Below are 22,318 nucleotides of genomic sequence, written 5' to 3'. Positions count from 1 at the left end.
TAATGATGTCTTTGTTTGTTTGCTTGACCTCCATCTAAAGTACAAATAGGACAAATGTTAGATGTCACCATTGACTGCTCCAAAGATTACAGATTTAATGGGGCTAATTCAAAGGGGGAAAGGCTAAAGAATGAATGGCACTGTATACCTAGGGTGGGGGGAAGGTCCTACTTGATTCTAATTTGACAATCATTAACTCTACTTACTCCTGAACTCCAGCAAAGTCCTCAAGAATGCAACTTGGAAAGAAATTAGCTTTATTTTCTGTCTTAAAACTTGAGAGATTTAAGTGAAATGTGATACTATACTGAAGTAATAAACTGTTTTTATGTACTAGCAAGTTATGTGGAAGTTCATGCAAAGAGCCTGATGGCAAACCAGGAGGAAAACCAAAGTTCTCATAAAAGTGTAGGGGGGGATCTTAGATTTGGGATTAGAAGGGATAGATGCTAGGGGTTATGAAATCCAAACTCTGTTTTGCAGAACTGGAAAAGTGATGCCTCAAGACTTGCCCAAAGTCACTCAAATATAAATAACATCAGGATTTGAACCCAGGTCCTTCTCCAAGAGCTCTTTATAACCTGCCACACAGCCTAAAGTAAATTTATAGGTGAGACAACCACACATCTCTGAACAATATAACTTTAGCAATTTTGGTTTAGAAATTCTTCTAACCATGTTATCAGTTTAGTTTTCAAAAAGTCCTTAGTTGTTTTTTCTAACAAATACACAAACATGGATACACAGAGAAAAACACATGTTCTCCCTCACCCATGTATATTTTCTTTGATGAAACTGGAATCACTTTTCCCCCCCAATTAACTTTTTCCACTGAAATGCCACAGTGAATCATGATAACAATAAAAATGACTAGTGTCACTTTCATTAAAGACAAAAGTATCATTGCCCTATGCCTATTCAAGTTGAATATATGCAGTCTGAGTGAGTCCATTTGAATCCCAATGAGTACAGTGGAAAAACCCTAAATATAATACAAACTAAAACCACTTTAAGTTAAAAGTGTCTCAGCTGTAGTGGGAAAAGGGGCCTTCAAAGGCAGGGCCAGCTGCACTACCAGTTGACTAAAAGGGTTTGGAACAGTTTTTTTTTTTTTCCATTATTGGCAGTGTTAAGGAGAGCCAAGCAGGACAAAAGAGATGAAGGCAGAGTTAAGATGTTCCAAAGCATATAAAAGCAGAAATGAATTTAACAGAAGACTGTCTTGAGAGTGAGAGATCTGCCAGCTTGGATGACTTGTTGGGGGTATCTGCCCCCTCCTACTGACATGTCCATTTTCATCTGTAGTTATGAGATGATAGGTGAACTCCCATTATGGAAATAAATAGAAGCCACCCACCCATCCTTCCTGAACTTTCACCCATTTTTAGTAATCTAACTGAGTCTCTTTAAAAGTTCTGAAATGTCTTTCTGTATTTCTTTCCACTTGGTGATGCAGCTGGGATAAAAGCCAAAGTTCCATAAACCTCCTGAGAAAACTCGTTTAGATTTTCAGTCCAATTTTGCTGACTCCAGAGGTTCAGATTATTCAGCTCAACATCTGAAATAAGACCAGACTCTGAACCCTTTGAAGTTCATTATTTAATTGGAGAAGTCCATATGCTGGAGAGATGCCAAAGAGAAAGTGTAGCTCTATGTTCAAGATTAGAGTAGGATAGGAGACACCTTGTAACCTTCGGTAGCATGGAATTATCCATTGACACACAGAGGCACATCAGTAAAGAGCATTCGCTCATTCCAACCAAGCAGGCTGCCTCTATTTTTTCCCCCCAGCAGACACTGGATTGCTACTTAATTTAGGCCTAGCCAAGTAACCAAGAGGAATTGGTTCTAGATCTAAGTCTCTCAGGTCTGTTAAAAAAAAAAACAAAACTTTTTTTTTACTTCATAACTCTTTTTAATGAGGCAAGACAGGAAACTGCTTTACCTACTGTCATAGGGCTGTGTTTGTATTCCAGAAGTTAAATATTTTACCTGACTTTAATTAAATACCTAAAAGATAAACACAAAGTTAAGCCTTGCCTCACTCAAACATTTTGGACTTAGAAGTTTCCCTCTCATATTCTGTTTTGTTAATTCAATTCAACAAGTATCCCCAATTGCCTGCCCTACCTCCCCCCTCCAAAAAAGCAAAAAACAAGAAACAAAAACAAAAAAACAAAAAAAGGGGGGACAGGTAGGTGTTGCAGTAAATAGAGCACTGGCCCTGGAGTCAGGAGGACCTGAGTTCAAATTTGGCTTCAGACACTTAACACAAAAAAACTAGCCATGTGACCTTGGGCAAGTTACTTAGCCCCCCAATTGTTCTACCTTCCCCCTCCAAAAAAAGCAAAAAACAAAACAATTCAACAAGTATTTATTATTATTCATTAATAATTATATTTATTAATTATTATCTATGTGTCAAGCACTGGGAATATGAAAACAAAGCTAAAGCAAGGATACAAGTAAGTAAACAAAAATAAAGACAAGATAATCAGATAATGAAGAAGAGAACTCCAACTTATTAGAGGGATCAGATGAAGGCTTCCTGGAGGAGGGAGGTGGCACAAGAATTGTTCCTTGAAAGAGGAAAGCAGGTGAAGTGTAGGGAGTATTCTTCAGGCAAGGGGTACAGTACAGCCTGCCTAGGCAACAGAAGCAGGAGATTAAAGGTCAAGTGTCATCAAATAGGAAGAAAAGGATAGGGATAGAAAAGATAAGGTAAAGACAGGGACTGGAACTACACTGAGATGGAACTCCAGGATAAGGAAATCCTCTCTATCAATACAAGTTGGAGCCTTATCCGAAATTTACAATCTCAAAGAGCACTGATGGGTCAAGTGATTTGCCTAGTATCACACAGCCAGGATAAGTCAGTCAGAGGTAGCACTTGAAATCTGGTCTTCCTGTTTGGATTTTTTTGTTTTGTTTTGTTTTGCTTTTTGGAGGGCAACTGGGGTTAAGTGACTTGCCCAAGATCATACAGCTAGTTTTTGTGTGTGTGTTCCGTGTCTGAGGCTGCATTTGAACTCGGGTCCTACCGACTCCAGGGCAGGTGCTCTATTCACTGCGCCACCTAGCTGCCACTGGTCTTTCTGTTTTTAAGACCATCTCTTTAGTCATAGAAGCAGGAAAATAGAAGCAATGCAAATAAATAAATAAATATACAAAGGTATGCTGGAACCAGATGAGGAAATTATCTGTGAATGTGCTTTGTTCTCTTAATAGGCTTTAAGCTTCATAAGAGCAGGAGATATGCTTGTCATCCCAAGTATCTGGTACATCACCTTCTTAGATATAAGTATTAAATTTTTGATATACTGAACTGAAAGAACCTGGTCCCAGGTATAAAGAAAGAGAAAATTTTTAAAAAAGGCCTCTGATTTTAGAGCAACAAGGTGAATCCCTGGTGAAACAAATTAAGCTCAGTAGAATTTAATGGACATCATCAGGTCAGTGAAAACAACCCCCCCCCTTTTTTTTTCCTTTTTAAAAATTTTGGCTTTAAGCTGTTAAAATCCTGAATTTGGAATGGGGAAGTTAATTTAAGGACCAGACTGTTAAACCTTAAGCTGTTATGTTTTGGATCAACCATTAACAGGGACTTAAAGATCACAGATTCTTCTCCCTTTTACCAGAGGCTCTAAATACTTTCCCCCAGAACTTTCTTTTGAGGACCATCCAATAATGCTCTAGAATCAAGAAATAAAAATGTAGCATGCTGGATATCCTGTGCAAACTCTCCCCATTGATAACAGCATTTTACCTTCATTTTCCCCCTAGTTTCCTTTGAAGGGTAACACTAGTTCTTGAATATGGAACATGAAGCATTCAAGAGATTTTTCTAGATGCTAGGCACTAGCAAAAAGTCTTAATCAGAACTAAAACACACCAAAAAACTGCCATGGGTTTAATCACTACTGAAAAACAAACAAAACCCAAAAAACTGCCATGCCTCTTTCAATTAGACTAATGGTGTGATATAAACTGAGCGTGTTGATATATTCTGATCCAAAGGACCAAGGCAGGAAGAATGCATTTGCCACCCTAGCTATTTATTCAACAGTGCCACAATATCTTCTCTCTGTGGTGAACCAAGCTACCTCTATGGATGGAGTGATGTCCTTAAACTATGTAAAAAACACACCGTCACCAAACTTCCCACTAAGGGGACAAGGAACAAGGGTCCCTTGGCTTATTCTTTTTTGGGTAAGGCAAAGTCAGGAGGTGAGTTGAGGTTAAGTGCTATGCCTGAGGGTATCCAACAAGCCATGGACAGGCAAGGAATAGAACTGTGAGTTCCTGAATTTCTAGTTCACACAAATCAACAAACCGTGAAATGGTCTAAGGTTAAAACACTGGAACCTCTCCATTTTTCTCTCTCCTTGGCTGAATGCCCACCAGAACACTGAAAGCATAAGGGAGCAAAGTGCTGTGGAAGGTCTGAGTCAAATTAAGGTGCCTCCCTATCCTTTCTTTTTCAATTTTTTAAACTTCATCCTTTCCCTCCAATTTTCTGCAGCTTAGAAATACAAAATCAAAACAAAGATGACAGCTCAAATTATATTAAAAGCAACAGCTTACAAGTCCCATCCCTATTTAGTTTGGATGCAATTTGGTACAGGGGATAGAGTGGTGAACCTGTAGTCAGGAAAACCTGAGTTCAAATTTGGCCTCAGACACTTACTAGTCCGATGAGCCTATGCAAGTCACTTAATCTCTAACTTCCTCAGTTTCTTCAACTGTAAGATGGGGATAATAATAGCACCTACTTCCCAGGGTTGAGACTGTAAGTAACTTGAGGACAGGCAATGTCTTTTGCCTCTTTTTGCATCCCCAGCATTTAGCACAGTGCCTCGCACATAGTAGGTGCTTGACAAATGTTTACTGGTTGATTAAATTAATATTTGTAAAGATTTTTGCAAATCTTATAAAGACTATCCATATAAATGCTAGCTATTACTGGTTTAAGTGTTTAAAAGAATTTCATCTAAAGAATTTTCTAATCTTTCAACAGCCCTTCACTTTTTGCTACAAAGCCTTCTATTTTCATTTCTACTAACCTTGAGCACACACCCATATAAGATATGATAGATTTCACCCACGTCATCTGTTTTCCTTGACCATAATGTAATGGCTTATTTCCAATCTCCCTTTTTAATACAGTAAATTGATACTGAAGGTCCTTATATGGTACCTTCCTGAGACAAAAGTAACCTGTAAATACAATTACAAATATTGTCCATCCAGGGTCAACGGAGCAGAAAAAGAGCAATTTTCCTAGGCTGTCCTGTCAGGACCAAGTCTGGGAAATGAATATCATCTTTCCCCATTTGTTCCTATTAACAGCCTGAGCAGCATAATATGCACACATTTTCCCCCTTTTACTCTGCAAATGTTTATGATTTGAAAGTTTAAGATTTTATTAAGTGAGGCAAAGCAAGCTAGGAAACACTTTAAGGGCCTGTTCTTTGCACAGACACAGTTAAGGATCTGTGAATGCTTCTGTGATTATCTTCTTATAACCATGGATTTGGCAAATTGGACAGAAAAATTCATTCCAGGCTCAAGCTTAACATTCCAGTTATGATTCAAGTTATGCGAATGTGTAAAAAAAAATCCTGTCTCCCTATCTGCAAATGGTTTTCACTGGCTCACCAACTAAACTTTTTCTTTTTTTCTTTTGTTTTTAAAAGAAAGTTTGAAGCTAAATTCAAAACATGGACAGAAACTTGGATAAAAACATTATTTGGCAGATAATTAAAAGGCAAGATTAAAGGACTTCTTTCCCACTTCCATTGCTATCTCACTGGGTTTCTGACTATTTCTCCTACATATTTAATGCCTCAGTTGTCCTAACAATACAAGGGAAATAGTAATGCTACAGTGTTTACTAAAAGGGAACAACAGCATTCACTAAAACATTCCGTGTTTTGTTCCTTCTTTGAATGAGGAGGCAGTGATAAACATAGGAACAATGTGTGTCCATATATAGGATGAAACATGGCAATGATCAGCAGAATGACTCTCAGAGGAATTGTCACCAGTGGGGCATGAATGCCAACCCTCCAATCAGCTTGTCAGGTCTCCTCTCAGGCATGCTGTAGATCCGTTCTGTGACTTTGCAATGAGCTTGGCTCTAATGTATTATAATGAAGCAATTGCACAATGACAACGCTGGTTCAGGATATTCTGTGGTCTATGGCTCTCTAGCTGTCACAATTGGGAGGCAGGGAAATGTTTCTGCCTCTCTCTTTATCCTCCTATCCCCCAGGCATCTCTAATGCAATCCTTGCTAGGCAGGCAAGGGTGATAACAGTTCCAGTGTGGTATTTCTGACAGTGGGATGGCGATATGACATGGAACATGGCTTACCATTCATACACTCCCTTCCTCCTTCTTGTGGGAATTTCTCAAGCCCCTGTTTTGTGGAGAGCACTGTGCTAGGCTCTAACGAGACACAAAATTTACATAAGATACCGTCTCCATCTTGATGGGGGGACCATTTTCATTTTGTATCCTTGTATCCTCAGCACCCAGTGCTGTGCCTGGTACTTAAGTAGACATTTAATAAAAACTGGTTGAAATGCATTAAAGAGAAGCAAATATAGATAACTATAATGGAAAGTATGATATAGTATATTACAAGGACTTGGAGAAAAGTGCCAGGTCTGAAGAGAAAGCTCATTGCCAACAGGAGGCATCAGGGAAAGACTTCAAGCATGAGGGTATGAGGGTAGGAAAGCAGGCTTTGAGGGGGAAGGAGGACATTCCAGATGTAGAGAACTAAGTGAGCAAAATTACAAAGGCAGGAGATCCCTGGACATGTCTAGGCAATCCAAAGAAAGTCCATTTCTACTGAAATGTAAATTAAAAGGATGAGACTACAAGAAGAAGGGTGGTGCCCAGGTGTGGTAAGTGCCTTGAATACCAGGAACAGAAATCTGAACTTAATAGGCAAGAGGCAGCCATGAAAGACCTGAGCAGGTTAGCACAACTAAATATAAGCTTAAGAAAGAATAATCTAGAGGCAGCCAGGTAGCACAGTGAGTAAGAGCACCAGCCCCAGTTTCGGGATGACCTGGGGATCGAATCTGGGCTCAGACACTTAGCACCCACCCAGAAACACCTGGCCATGTAACCTTGAGCAAGTTACTTAACCCCAACTGCTTAAAAAAAAAAGAAAGAATAATCTAGCAACAGTATAAAGGGTGGATTGCAGGGAAATGAGAAGAGATGCATGAAACCATTTAAAAATTTCTGAATTCTGATATGTGTAGTACTATGGACAATAGACCAGGTGTGTGTTAATCAGAGCAGGGTGGTGGCAGTAGGAGTAGAGAGGAGGGAACAGATATAAATTCAGGATTGATGGGAGCTGCCATCAGTTCTATATATGAAAGAAAAGGAAAAAAAGACAAAGTCTGGGATAACATCAATACTTTAGAGATATGAACTCAGAAATTAAAGGGGAGCAAATTTTGGGTGAAGGGGAAGAGTTTTGGATCTGCTGTATTTGAGGAACTAGTGGAACGATCATAGGGAAATGTCCTGTAGGAGTCTGGAAATACAGATTTAGGATTGATTCACAGAGACGATAGTTGTCATCATGGGAATGAGTGAGACTGTCAAGGAAGAGACTACAGGAGGGCAAGGTAGTGGGTAGAGGAGGCAGGAGGGATAGGAAACAAGGGATATGCGCAAACATAAAAACAAATATCAGGAGTAGAATTTGGGAAAATATATGTCACATTTGGGATATGTCATATGTGTATTTATATATTTATAGCTGTAGAGAAACATATCTAAACTTTATTGTAGCCTTCTGGGGGTGGGGTGAGGAGAAAAAACAAAGTAAAAAAAGTCAGAGCAGAGAACAAAAGAAAACTCACAAGGAAGCAAAAATGGATAATTCTCAACATAACGAGTATTATTTATCATATAGGCTTTCTTGGAATGAAAATTTATTGTTACATAAATAGCTCACTTTAAAAAAACACTTTAAGGTTTGAAAGAAATGCTTTATATATATATAAATATTTTTAATATTTTATAAATAAAATATTATTTCCTTTTCCCTTCACAACATCCTTGAGAGGTGGACACTATATTTTTTCTTGTTTTACAGTTGAGGAAACTGAGTCTGACAGAGGTTAAGTGAACTGCCCAAGGACACATAGCTTTCATATGTCTTTTACAGGCCAAATGTAAACTCCAGATCTAGTCCTCTATGACTATAAGACAGACCCACAAAAAAATCAGTATTTCCATAGATCAACCATCACAGAAATAGGCAGGAGAAATTAGGAAGAGAAACATAATTTGTCATAATGACAAAATTATCAAATATTTTGGCATTAACTACCAAAATGCATATAAGATCTATATAATGAAAATAATAAAAACAATTTTAAACAAGGAAGAATTAAGTAATTGGAAAGTTATAGAATGTGTAGGGCTTGGTTAAGTCCAAATTCTAAAAACACCAACACTACTGAAATAATTTAACATAGTTCCAATCACAACACTGGGCTACTCCATCAAATTAAACTGATAACAAAACTCATAAGAAAGAAAAAAACAGGAAAAGATATTAAGGAGAATTATTAGTAATAAGGAAGGGGGAATAATATTGCTTGACTTCAAATTGTATTATATTGCAACAATTATTAAAATTATCTGGTACTGAATTTTTAAAATAGAAAAACAGTTCAATGGAATATATGTTTATGTACACACATGTAATCCAAAATTAGAACTAAAAGAATAAAATAAACAAGTATTAGAAAAACTCATGATTACAAGGCATCCTTGCAGTTGTGAATTATTAGGATCATAATGTTTAAGTAATCATGGATCTCACCAATGAGGCCTGTAATGTTCTGGGGTTGAATCCAATCAGCCGAATATCACCCCAAACAGAAGTCTCTGTAAGACCTCACTATTCTCAGGGAATCCCTTTTCCATTTTTGCTCTGTGCTGGACATACTTCATGGCTTCACAGAGCATGAATTTCTTTATTTTGGGCTTCATTTGATTATGAAATTTTGATCTGTGTTTAACAAGGAATCTTGTATTCATTTCACAAGCTCTTATCAATCATCTACTATGGACAGGGCACTGTGCATAGGAGACACAAAGACAAAAGACAAAAACAGTTTCTGATTTCCAAGAACTTAGATTCTACTGAAGTGAAACAATGTAGACACAAAAATTAATACAAAATAAGTACCATGTGGATACAAAATATTTTCTAGGCAGAGAGTAGTAATACCGATAGAGCTCTGCATTTGAGTTGAGCCTTGAAGGAGTGAATCTAGAGTCTGAAGTAGAGCTAATGGGAACTGAATTTCAGGCATGAGAAAGTCTGTGCAAAGGAGCCAAGACAGGAGATGGATTGTCTTGTGTGAAGAATACCAAATTTCTCTGGAACATACTGCCTAATGGAGAGCAAACTGAAAAAACCTTGGGAAGGTAGGCTAGAGACAGAATGAGAAGGGCATTAACAGCCCCATTAGCATGGGGACAGAAGGTAATTGCTAGATTTTCTTGCCCAAGGAAGTGACATGATCAGATGTGTACTAGGGGAACATCACTTCAACAGCTGTAAGGAAGCAAGATTTACTGCAGTAGTCCAGATGACAAGATCCTGAACCAGGTGGGTGGCATTGTGAGTTATTTGATCTTAACGTATGTATGAGTGATTTCTCATTGGAGCCCCAGGAGCCTTTAACATTGCTGTCCTCTACTGAATCAAATAACTGTTTGTTTGTGATCAACAGATAAAAAATTTAGCAGGACCTTGGATTCTTTTTACATTTCAGGGATCAGTATGGAGGCAAGATGTACTCTAGAATAAAGAACTGTTTGCACAAGATTAGCTGTTTCATGTTAAAATGTTCATATTTTTCATGTAGATCATGCCCATAGAAACCTTAAATACTCAATTCATTCAAATTTCATTCAACAAGTCAAGTCCACAAGCATTTACTAAGCTCCTACTATGTACTAGTGCCGCGATAAGCACTCGGGGATATAAAAAAGGCAAGAGACAGCCCTGGGTCTGGTCTGATGGAGGTGACATGGTCAAAATGAATGAATGCGGCATAAACAAGAGGTCACCTTGGAGGGAAGGCACAAAGCTTAGGGGGAACTGATTAGGACTTCTTTCAGGAGGCGGGACTTTAGCTGACACTTGAAGGGAGTCAGAGAGGCCAGACAAGTGAGTGCCCAGAGTCAAGGGATGGAGTGTCTCGAATGAGGAACAGGAAGGAGACCAGTGTCAGTGGATGGCGAAATATGTCAGGGGGAGGTAAGAAGACTGGAAAGATAGGACGTAGTTGGGTTGTGAAGGGTTTTAAAACCCAAACAGATGGTTTTATATTTTATATTAGAGGGACCAGAGAAGTTACTGAACAGAGGTGGAAGGCTGGGGATATGCATGAGACTAGGGCTTTAGGAAGATCAAGTTGAAAGCTTAAGTAGAGAATGGACTGGAGATAAGAAAGATCAGCAGCAGAAAGACCAACCATCAGGCTATTCTTAGGTGTCAGGAGATAACTAGCATCATCAGGCTGGGGGCAGCATCAGAGAAGGGGCCACAGGGGTGACATTCCAAAGATAGAAACATTTATAAAGTGCCTCCTACAGGGGGAAGCAATATGTATAGAGAAAAGTAAATGCAAAATGATTGGGAAGAAGGCACAATCAGGACAGGCCTCTCACAGGAGGTGGTCCTTTGAAGGAAGCCAACTAGACTAAAACACAGACAGACTCAGATACCACCTTCTACAAGAGGCCTTTCCTAATCCCCCAGTTGCTTGTGCTTTCTCTGTCTCTCCCCAACTCAAACTCCCGTATATATTTGTGTATTTTCTTTATCTGGGTACATGTCTTTACTCCCCAATAGAATATAAGGTCCTTGAGGAGAGATACTCTCTCCTCTTTGTCTTTGTACTCTTACTACCTAACATGTTGCCTCAAACCTAGCAATGACATGAGATGCCTGTTGAAACTTGACTCTGGAGAAGAGATGAGAAATTTTACCTCCCTTCAAATCTGTCAGTCAACAAGTCAAAAAGAGTTAGACAGTGTGTTGAGTACTAGGGATCCAAAGCAAGACAAAAAAGTAGGGTACTCTCGGGGTATGGAACATTGCAGATTTAGTGATGCACTGTTTAGTATGCTAAATTGCTCCCCCCTTTTCTTTTTTTATCCTTTATTGCAAAAATGATTTGATGGGTAGGGGAAGGGAGAAGGATATATGAAGAAATAAAAGTGATGTAAAAACAAAAAGATTAAATAAAAATATAAAATTTAAAAATTGCTTGTTCAATTGACATTGATATATTCCTAATATCATCTAGGAAAGGTCGAAACTAAATCAAATCAGGATGTCTCAAAGGAAGCTTTGGGGGGGGGGGGAGGTATGAAAACAGTATGCTAGAATAATCCTATTTGGTTTTTTGGAACTGAACTTGAAAGAGATGGGAACAAAAATGAGCCTTCCTTCCGTGTCAGTTCAGCTCTCCAATAAAGCATAACTGTGCTTTTGTAATAAGCAAGTCATTTACACTGAAACAGAATTTTTTAAATTTAATTTTTCTCTAAAAGTTAGTCAAGATGTATGAAATTTTTTAAAAAATGGAATGTAACCTTGAATATCATGGAGCAATGTACATAATAAAGCTGACACATTCTAGATCTCAGAAACATTTTATACATCATCATGATACACTAGGAAGACTGGTCCAAGGAATCCTATGGCTCCCTTGGTCTTTTCTTCAGAGATGCCTTGGAGTCAGAATGATATAGTGAGGAAAAGCAAGCAGTGCTTTTGAATTCAGGAGAACTGGATTCAAATCCCATCTCTGCTATTTATTACTGACACGACATTGGGCAACATGGAATATTGAATAGGGAGCAATATTCTAAGTACCTAGGTAGAGAGCCAGTCTCAAACTCAGGAAGACTTAATGTCAATTCAATCCAATAAATTGAATTGGGATAGATTCCCTTCTATAGACCAGGCACTATGCTAAACACTGGGCCTCTGAAATATACTGGCTGTAATCCCTAGATCAAATCCCTTAACTGCTCAGTGCTCTAGATAAATTGCTTTAGGCTAAAGTGCTCTAAGGCTATAATTTGCAGGGGATGTGCTGACCTGCATTAGCAGAGGTAGGTTTTTGATCCAGACTGTGGCCCAATACTAATTGAAATCATAGGTCTTGACTCTATTCCTATCCCCTATTACACTTAGCAAGTCATTTATGCCCTGAGCCTCAGCTTCCTTATTTATAAAATTAGAGAAATTATACTAAATGAACTCCAAGATCCTTCTAGTTCTAAATCCCATAATCCAACAAGCCTTTGCCCAGCCCTGTTTTTTATTCTATAATCTCCTGTCCAACTACACTGCTAAACTTTTCCTATATTCAAAATGCATTTTTAATGCCAGAGATCTCAAGGCACATGTAGCAACTATCAAAGCACTATTTCATATCATAATAAACAAAAGAATGCCCATTAAAATCAAACTGGTCAAACAAATCAATTTCTCCCCATGGGGTTGGGTTCAAATTTGGGATCTAAGCAAAAACTGGGGGCACTGAGAGGTGGAATGGGTAAAAAAAATTCCAAAGAGTTATATTACTTGTGAAAAATGCAACGCATCTAGTTCATCAAGTTTTCTGGTGTGGTAAACTCTCAACAGAGGCACACTTACTGTCTGAGTCCCAAATAAAATAAAAATAACAGGACAATGTCTGTAAATGCTGTATAAACATAAAATAAACAACAAAATCCAGTAAACTGCCATAAGGAGGTAAAGGAAAATATGTAATATGGCTATAAAAATACAAATAATGTCAATGTCCAGTAGTAATTACTTGGAAATGTTTTAATATTTCAAATAATTTCATATCAAAAAGTCTAATTGTATGTGGATCAAGGAGGTGGGGATGTAGTTGGAAGTAATATTTCCAATAACAGATAGATACAATATTTTAAAAAATATATTCCAGGCAAGCTGCTAAGTGCTAGGGATAAAAATACAAGTAAAACAGATCCTACCCTCAAAGAGCTTATATTCTAATAAGGTGAAAACACATACAGGAGCTCGAAGGGGTTGCTGCAGAGGAGAGGGTAAGGTGGACAGGTTCTCCACCCCTAGTATAAGGCATCTGGTGAAGAGACAGAGAAGTCTGGGAGTAAATTGAGAAAGGCTGGGGCCTCTCATGAAATGGTCGTCCACTAGGGCCTCACCAATCCAAAGAATAGGTACCTGTTGTTTCTGATTCTGTTTGGGAGCTCCAAGGAGGAAAAAAAAAAGGATTTGGGAAGTATAAACATGTAGAGGAAGTTGGTACCTTACACTGCCTCTGAGTTTCAGGTGCTTCCCTAGAGACTTTGAGAACTTACCACTTGGCCAGTTCACCTATGGCTTTTGTCTTTGCCCTGGATTTCCCCCGGAGCATGACATCCCGACAGAACATGACATCTGCTAAAGACACGAGTAGGTCATCTGTTTTTGCTCTTGTATGAACCAGGGATACAATGCACCCACTTGTTGGCCTTCTCATTCCTATCTTTCCAAGTTAGCACCAGATCCAAGGCCTCAGACCTTCTGACTTCAAATTGCCAGCTCCTACTTCCTGCCCAGATTCTCTGAGGCTACACCCCTGTTTGCTTCTATTTGCTGTGCAGGGGGCCTCCTGGCCCTTACAGGACTCATCACCATTACATGCCACAAGATTGGACAATGAGAGAGAGCCCTGAATAGTCTAATCACCTCTTTCTCTTAAGGGACTTCTCCCAAGTTCTTGCTAATCTGCCCAAACTCATTCCTCAATGGTTAGCATATTCTCAAGGCATCATATGTTTCCCATCCCAGGACTTCTGAACCCCTGATTGTCATTGTACAAATCCCATTTCCCATCCACACCCATTGCTCATTCCATTAATTCTAAATGACCCTCAATCAAATTACCTCCCTCTCAAATATCCCTCTTGAGACCTGCCCACCCCTACCACTGTGCTCTCTGGAAAGTCATATTTAACAAACTTGCTTTCATTCCTTCATCTTCTGGCATTTACTGAGACCTGGTTTCTTTCTCATTAAACTGTATCACTCACTACCCATCCTTTCTAGTAAAGTATGCACTTCCCCCCATCCCACACTACTTACTGCTAACAGCAGAGAAGACAGGTTTGTTATCTATAAGGCCCCTAAATATTATCCTTCTTACTCCAGTGATTTCAGTGGTGAACTCACCTGCTTTCTTCCCACCCCAACTTTTGCCATCAGTAATACTAGGGGACTTCAACATTTATACCGATACTCCCTCAAACACTCTAACTTCCCACTTCCTCAGCTCACTCAATTCCTATGAACTCTTCCTTCATTCCATCTCAGTTACCCACAGAGATTATACAAATGGAGATCATATCAAAGTTAAACCCTTGATCTTGCTATCACCTACAAGTATTCCACATCTACATTCGTGACTTCAGAAATGTCTCTATCTGATCAAAATCTTTTATCATTCCATCTTTTCCTCTAGTTTAAGACCCCTAACTATATTTTGTCCTCGCTATGACCTTCCATCTTTCCATCCCTCAGTTTTTCTCCAGACAATTACCCCTGTGCTGGCTATACTTTCCCCCTTTCTCTATTTTGAACCTTTGGCTAACCAGTTCGATTTTACACACTATCCTCTTCACATGAATCCCTCTAATCCTATTCCCAGTCATGCCCCAACCTTGGATTACTCCCAACATTCATTTTCTTTGTTGTTGTTGTTTTGTTGATTTAGTCCTGTCTGACACTTTGTGACCCCATTTGGGATTTTCTTGGCAAAAATACTAGAGTGGTTGCTATTTCATTCTCCAGCTCATTTTACAGATGAGGAAACTGAGGCAAATAGGGTTAAATGACTTGCCCAGGGTCATACCTAGTGTCTGAATCTGGATTGTAACTCAGGTCTTCTCAATTCCAGAGCCAGCACTCTATACACTGCGCTACCTAGCTGCCCCATTCACTTTCTTTATTTCTTGAGAAACCATGTGGATTGAGTACACTCCAAATTTATGTTATATAATCTCAAATGAGTCCTCACTAGAGCAAGTTAATCTTTTTATACCTTCCTAATCAATTCACTATTTCAGTCACCACAACGGCTCTTCCAAACCATTTTTTTCCTTCCTCAAACCTCCCATGGCATCCCTTCCCCAGAACTTGCCAGCTGAGAACCTTTCTTCATGTTTTATTGAGCAAACTGAGGCGAGCAGGTAGCCAGGTAGCACAGTGGATAGTGTGCCATGCCCTGTAGTTAGGAAGACTGATCCTCCTGAGTAGCAATCTGGCCTTAGACACTTAGTAGCTGTGTGACTCAGGACAAATCACTTAACCCTGTTTGCCTCAGTTTCCCCTCTATAAAATGATCTGGTGAAGGAAATGGCAAATATTTCAGTATCTTTGCCAAGAGAACCCCAAATGGGGTCATGAAGAGTTGGACATAACTGAAAAACCACAAAATTGAGTCCATTTGCCAAGAATTCATTCTGCTCCAGTCTTCATCTCATACCACTCTCCTATTTTCCCCAACTATCACCTCCTTTACTTTTAAAGAGATAGCCTTTTTCCTTACCAAGGCAAACCCCACTACATGCACAAATGATCCCATTCTATTCCATCTTCTCCAGCAGATTTCTCTATCATCTCTACTCTTTCACTAATCTTTAATCTCTCCACATGTACTGGCTATTTCCCTGTTGCCTACAAATACCCTTTTATTCCCACCCCCAACTTTAATCCACACCTCCCCCCAAATCCAAACCCTCACTTGATCCATCCATCCCAGCTAGTAATTGTCTCCCAACTCTCCTCTCTTTTCTTCTAAACTCCTTGAGAAGTTTATCTACAATAGATACCTCACTTCTTTGCTCTCCCTCTCTTCTTAATTTTTCTACAGTCTGGCTTCTGACCTCATCATTCAACTGAAATTGCCTTCTCCAAAGCTGACAGAGATCTCTTAATTGCTAAGTCCAATGGCCTTTTTTCAGTCTCCAACCTTCTGGATCTCTCTGCAGCCTTGGATACTTTCAATTACCTCTTCTCCCTAGTACTTGCTCTTCTGTAGGCTTCCATGACACTCCTACTACCAGTCTGACCATTCTTTTTCAGTCTTTTTTGTTGGATCTTCTTTGGGGTTAAGTCAGCTAATTGTTGATGTTCCCCCGGGCCCTATTCTAGGCCCTCTTCTTCTCTACAGTAGATGTCACTTGGTGATCTCATTAGCTCCTACTGATTTAATTATCATTTTTATGCAGATGATTCTCAGTATCCAGCTCTAACTTCTCTCCTGTCTGACTTCTCCAACTGCCTATTAGACACGTTGAACTGGATGCCTAAAGACATTAAACTCATGTTCAAAACTGAACTCATCTTTTCTCCCCACCCCCACCCATACTACTACAGGCATACCTTGTTTTATTGTGCTTCACAGATCCTGAATTTTTTGCAAATTGAAGGTCTGTGGCAACCCTGTGTCAAGCAAGTCTATCAGAACCATTTTTCCAACAGTGTGTGCTCACATGATATCTCTGTGTCACATTTTGGTTAATTCTTGCAATCTTTCAATTGTTATTATTATTATATTTGTTATGGTGATCTGAGATCAGTGATCTTTGATGTTACTATTGTCACTACAAATTGCCACCACATGAGACAGTGAACTTAATTTTGTGGGTGTTCTGACTGCTCCACCAACTGTCCATTCTCTCTCTCTCTCTCCCTCCCTCTCTCTCTTCTTCTCTTAAAGCTTCCCTATTCCCTGAGACACAACAATGTTGAAATTAAGCCAATTAATAACCCTATAGTGACCTCTTACGTGTTCAAATGAATGGAAGAGTCAATAATAGTGGCAAACTTCATTGTCTTATTTTAAGAAATTGCCATAACCACCCCAACCTTCAGCAACCACCACCCTGATCAGCTAGCAGTCATCAAAAAACAAGATAAGACCTTCCACTAGCCAAAAGATTATGATTTTCGGAAGGCTCAGATGATAGTTAACATTTTTTAGCAATAAAGTATTTTTTAAATTAAGGCATGTACTTTAAAAAAAAGACAATACAATTGTACACTTAATAGATTATAGCATAATGTAAACATAACTTTTATATGCACTAGGAAACCAGAAAATTCATGTGACTGACTTTATTACAATATTCACTTAATTGAAATATTCCTTTATTGCAGTGTTCTGGAATAGAACCTGAAATAATTTCCAAGGTATGCCTATACTGTTAAGTGTGGTGCAGGGTATCACAATCCTCCTAGTCATCCAGGCTTACAACCCTTCCCCCCAAACTTTCCCTTCTTACAATTACTACCAAGCTCATCTCCAACCTCCCAATTCCCAAGGATTATAACCCGAGTGTCATTCTTGACTCCTTATCATCTCTTGCCCCACATATTCAATCTCTCGCTAGGACTGTCAGTTCTCCCTTTACAATATCTCTTGTATATGCCCCTGACACTGCTGTCACTCTGCTACAGTGACATAACCTCTTGATCTATTGCAATAGCTTTCTGTTTGGTTTTCTTACATCAAATCTCTCCTTACTCTAGTTCAATCTCCACTCAGCTGCCTAAGTGATCTCTGATCTTCCAAAAGAACAGGTCTGTCCAGGGCCCTCCCCTACTCAATATTAACTACAATTGCTCCCTCTTAACTCCAGGATCAAATATAAAATCCTGTGACTTTTAAACTCATCATGACCTGACACCTTCCTACCTTTCCAGTGTTCTTATATTTACTCTCATCTGTATACTCTGCAATCCAGCAATTGTCCAACTTGTTGTTCCTCACACAAGAAACTCTAAATTCCTAACTCTGCCTTTCCACCAGTTGCCCTCCAATGCTTGGGATGCTCTTCTTCCTGTCTCTGCCTCCTGGATTCCTTTAGGATGCAGTTAAAATTTCAATTTCTTCAAGAAGCTTCTTCCAATGCCCTTCAATGATAGAGTCCTTTCTCTGAGATTATTTCCAAGGAGAAAAAGTACAGGCATCTATTATAGCTGAGTTTAGCCACAAAATGCATAAGAGATAGAGGACAATCGCACAGACAGAAGAACCAAGTAAGGATTTTTTGAGGATGGGGGAGAAACAGGAATGTCTATAGGCAGTAGTGGAGTCAATATACAGGTAAGACTGAAAATAAGTGAGAGAGTAGGAGTGACATAGGGGACAATCTGCTGGAGAAGATGGGGATCCCTACACAAGATGATGATGTAGTGTACAAAATGGTGTGTTATAATAATTTCCATTAAAACAACATTTTCATTTCAAAAATTGTCTAACCCCAAGGCCACTGGTTGACTGGAAGAATGGTGATGATCTTAACCAAAAGAGAAATTTTGAAGAGGGGCTGCCTGGGGTGGGGATGACATACAACTCTAAATTCTGTGATTCTTACTTCAATAAGTACACTAACCATGCCTTGTCCTTACCTTTCTATCTTCCCCAGTGACTACCACAGAGGCACAATACTTTCCTTATGATATGTTCTTTTAAAAAGTCTTATTGGTGCCTTTGTTTTCCATCACAATGATTTCTGGATACTTCCCCACCCAATGAGTCTTTCCTTGGAACACAGAAAACAGTTAAGTAAAATCAATGGACATAGTGCCTGGCCTTATAGAACATGTGCCATTTTTCATGTATAAGTCTTCAACTTCTCCAAGAAACTGAGGAAGGTATATCTTCTCCAGGGCCAAGAATGGTTATTATAACTGTACAGCATGTGGATGGGTTTGAGTGATCTTTTTGCTTACATTATTGTGGAATATCATTTTCCTGTTCTGCTTACTTTGTTCAGATCTTTCCAATATGGCATCCAATTTTGCCACTTAAATCACTTTCTCTAAAGTTCCCGTTAATATCTTAATTGCAAAATCTGATGGTAGTTTTTCAGTTTTCATGGTTCTTATCTTCTCTATCATACTGACACTGTTGGCCACTCACTACTCCTAGTTACTACTCTCTCTCCTTTGTGGGTTTTTGCACTGCTCGGTCTTCTCCACTGGCTCATCATCTGTATTATGCTCTCCAATGTGGGTATGTTGCCAGTTGCTATCCCAAAGCCCTCTTCTTTATATTCATTGCAGTCTCATTAGCACTCACAGGTTTATCATCTGTTATCTCTCTGTAGATGTTATCATACTGTATTCTCTCTAAATACTTAAATTTTTTAAAACTATTTTTTCCTTCTGAACTTAAGAAACATCAAATAAAATGAATGTTTATATATATAAAATAGTACAAAAAAGAGAATTATATGTGAAACTCTGAATCTATTATATACAACTTTTTTCCTTTCAAGTATGTATGTCTTATTCTACACACTGACGCTATCATCCCCTCTCACGTGGTATGTCCTCTCTAAATACTAAAAGGATAATTAAGAGTCCTTGTATCATACTCAGTGCTATCTTCATGAACAAAGACATTAGAGCATGCCCTTCCTTTCTAACTAATCATGATAGACTTGCATTGCTCTGTTCATACTCACGATAGCTCTCCCTTCCTGACTGATAGCATGAATTTCCAAGAATCACAGCTGAGGAGATTATACATGCTGAGGGAGCTGATCAGATATAGATTACTTAGGAGTAGGCATCTTTTGTTTTATTTCCCTGATGAAGAAATCAGCACAGGCCAGGTGTGGTGGCACATGCCTATAATCCCGGCTCCTGGGGAGGGTGAGGCTGATAGATCTCAGAGTGCAGGAGTTCTGAGCAACAACTGATCAGGTGTTTGCACTGTCCAGCATCAATATTGTAAGCCCTGGGGATGAGGGCAAGGGAAAACAGACAGGTTGACTGAGAAGGTTTAACAAGCCCAGGTCAGAAGCAGAACAGGTCAAAGATCCCATACTGATTGGTATTGAGATGGGACCTGTGAGTAGCCCCTGTACTTTTGGCCTGGGTAAGACAGGGAGACTTAAGTTTTGAAAAACAGACAAGCAAATAGCCAAAAAAAGGGAACAATGCACAAAGACTCCCCAGGCTTCCACCAAAATACAGTGACAAAATGAGAACTATTTTCTAGGCCTCCCGACTTCAACATGGTGATTTTCCCCAAAACTATGTTGCCCCTATAGGCCTTTTGGCGTTCTTTCTCTTTCTGTCTGTTTCATGTCTGTTTAGGACTTCTCCTTCGAGGAATATAGGAAATAAAATGCAAAACTTTATTTCTACCATTTGTTAACATTTAGGTAAAGTCTGGATGAAGGAAAGGGCTTTTAAGAATAAGATGAGTGCATTATCTATAGATTTCAACTTTTAAGTCATCTCTGATTCTAATTAAAATGTAGTTAGTTATAGCTTCTGTCTCTTCCCACTTGCTTTTCATAACTCAAAAACTGGTATCCATAAAATGCTTGGGAGGGGATTTTAGGATTTATTCATTAAAACACTATCTCAAATTCTGATCTATGTCCTTCCTTTTTTTAAAAAAATTGTCCTATTAACTAGCTTCCTCTTCTGACTTCCCTATTCCTATTAATAATATCACCAATGTCTAAGTTACTCTGGCTTTTAAGATGAGTCATTTTCAACTTCTGTTTCTCCTTTGTTTCTAATATTCAATATGTTACTGGATTCTTCAATTCTCCTTTTTAGTAGGCAGTGTGATTTTGCATAGTGGAAGGATTGCTGCATTGGGCATTACAGGAATAACATTCAAATCTCAGCTGTCACTTGTGAAATCTTGAGCAACCTCTCTAGGACTCAGCTTTCTTATGTGTAAAATGATGGGACTGAACTAGATGAGGTCTCTTCCAGTTCTAAATCTATGAGCCTAAAATGCCTCTTTCATCCATCTTTTTATTTCCCTTCTATCTGTCACCACGTAACTATTCATTTCATTGAGCACTTACTAAGAGCCTACTCCAGGCTAGGTGTAGGGGGGAGATATATAATTTTGACAAGATAAGACCCCTGACCTCAATGACCTGGGAATCTGAAAGCATGACAGACACAAATACCTAAAGTGAAAAAACAATCCAATACAACAGAACAAAACCACCCAGCACAAAAAGAATGCTGCAATCAGAGTGCTTTGTGAGATAGGAGGAAGTCAGGGCTATTGCTAACTGGTAATATCAAGGACAGCTTCTTGGACATTGTGGCTTTTCAGCCAGGTTTTAAAGGTTAGGCAATAATGCAATAGCAAAGAGGTGGGGAAGAGGAAATTTTAGGTAAAAAGGGAAGAATATAAGCTAAATCAAAGACATGTGAAAGTATAGGATTTGTATGAAGAATTACAGAGACAGAATGGTACAGCAGATAAAGCAATGGATTTGGAGTCAGGGTGCCTATATTTGAGTCCCAGCTCTGCTACTCATTACTCTGTTAGCCTGAACAAATGGCTTGAGCTTTTAGAACTTTTAGAATTTTCCTAATCTGTAAAATGAAGGAGCTGGACAATATTATTGCCAAAATCACTTCTGGGTCTGTATCCTTCCATCCTTTAAGAGTGAACTGAGGAGAGTAGCAAAAGAAAAGTATGGAAGGTGGGAGGTGGGGTAAGAAGGGGAGCACCAGCCTATGGAGGGGCTTGAATCCCCATCAAAGGAGTCAGAACTTGACAGGATGCCAAAAGTAGTCTTTGGAGGATTCTGAGCAGCAGAGGAGTAACGTGATCAGGATTAAGCATAAATTACAGTGTGAAGGATCATTTGGAGAAGTGTGGGTAGAAAATACCTGTTAAGAGGCCCCCCACTCATTCAAAATCCATTGAACACTCAACAGTTATTGAATACCTATTATGTACAAAAGAGGGTGTTAAACACAGGGGGGAATATAAAGATGAATAAGAATGATCTCTGAACTCACACTTTTTGGATGCTATTAGAGGAAATGAATGACATCTATGATGACATCCTCACTACATAAACAAAACCAGAAGACATAAAGAATTTGTAGGGAAATGAAAGGCAGGCTTTGTCTAGAAACATTTAGGAGATAGTCGTTTCTTTAGAGAGTAACACTGCCAAGGGCCTGTGGGAGCTGTCCAGCTGCCAACTGATTTAGTGGAGGCTGCAAGATGGGGACAGACTCCAGAGGCCAAGCACAAAAATAATTTACATATAGATAGAATGTTAAGGTCCACAAAGGAGTTTACCTCATTTGATCCTCACAGCTTTCATATGTACTTCCCTTCTTGCATTGTGGGTTCTAGCCACGATGGCCACCTCTGTGCCTTCTCACAGGCTGTCAGTCAGTCAACAAGCATTTTATCTCTACTAT

At 39.0% G+C, this 22,318-nt stretch overlaps 1 protein-coding gene across 3 annotated transcripts in view; it reads right to left on the bottom strand.

Moving 5' to 3' along the window:
- RIN2 (Ras and Rab interactor 2) overlaps positions 1 to 22,318 on the bottom strand; it is a 232,301-nt gene that overhangs the window by 110,540 nt on the left and 99,443 nt on the right. The window lies entirely within an intron of this gene.

This window comes from Petaurus breviceps, unplaced genomic scaffold (assembly GCF_028583685.1).
Source record: "Petaurus breviceps papuanus isolate PSGF00001 unplaced genomic scaffold, PetGlider_PUasm1.0 90919, whole genome shotgun sequence".
Classification (NCBI taxonomy): Eukaryota; Metazoa; Chordata; class Mammalia; order Diprotodontia; family Petauridae; genus Petaurus; species Petaurus breviceps.
Note: the sequence above shows the minus strand (reverse complement) of the source record. Positions and strands in the feature narration are given on the sequence as shown.